Source organism: Notothenia coriiceps, unplaced genomic scaffold (assembly GCF_000735185.1).
Source record: "Notothenia coriiceps isolate Sejong01 unplaced genomic scaffold, NC01 NC01_scaffold00020931, whole genome shotgun sequence".
Taxonomy (NCBI): domain Eukaryota; kingdom Metazoa; phylum Chordata; class Actinopteri; order Perciformes; family Nototheniidae; genus Notothenia; species Notothenia coriiceps.
Window position 1 is genome coordinate 45,235 of NW_011353632.1, and position 664 is coordinate 45,898.

Here is a 664-nt window from a genome sequence, read left to right on the forward strand (position 1 = left end):
TTAAATCATGCATGGCATTCAGCATCATCACATGTCAGCCACATTCTGCCCACACTACTGAGTCTCATGTGAGTTCTGATTATATTACTAAAATTAACATATTTCCTATTTGTATGATATTTCAGTGGGTAAGCCTGAAGCGAAGTGCACCATTTAAAACTCGTTAACACCCTATGCTAGTTTTTGCTAGTTAGAATTTTAGAATTGGGAGAGGTGAAACCCGTGTTAATGGTCAAACATGCAGAGCACACAGCACACACAGTGACATGTGGCCCATCCTAGTACCACGAGTCTAGTACTAGGAGCAGTGGGCAGCTATTACAGCGCCCGTAGTTAGATTCTACCCCAAACATTCAGGACATTTGCAACTTTGGTACTTTGTGTTATGTCTTGTACAACATTACATGGTGCAGACTAGAACATAACATCCTATTATGATTGGGTAAGATAAATATTAAATGTTCGCTTGTCGAGAAAGATGTAACTCATGCATTAATTTAAAGGTCCCATGTCATGGCCATTTCCACTGATCATAATCCCATTGTTGAGGTCAACTAGAATAGATTTACATTGTGCAATTTTGGTTTCTCATACAGCATCTCTGTATAGTATGTGTATTCACTCTCTGTCCTAAACGGCTTGTTGGAGCTCCTGCCCCCCCCCC

General features: G+C 40.5%; 1 protein-coding gene across 1 annotated transcript in view; it reads right to left on the reverse strand.

Moving 5' to 3' along the window:
• The window catches only part of LOC104952993 (general transcription factor II-I repeat domain-containing protein 1-like), a 12,637-nt gene that overhangs the window by 7,035 nt on the left and 4,938 nt on the right, over window positions 1-664 (reverse strand). The window lies entirely within an intron of this gene.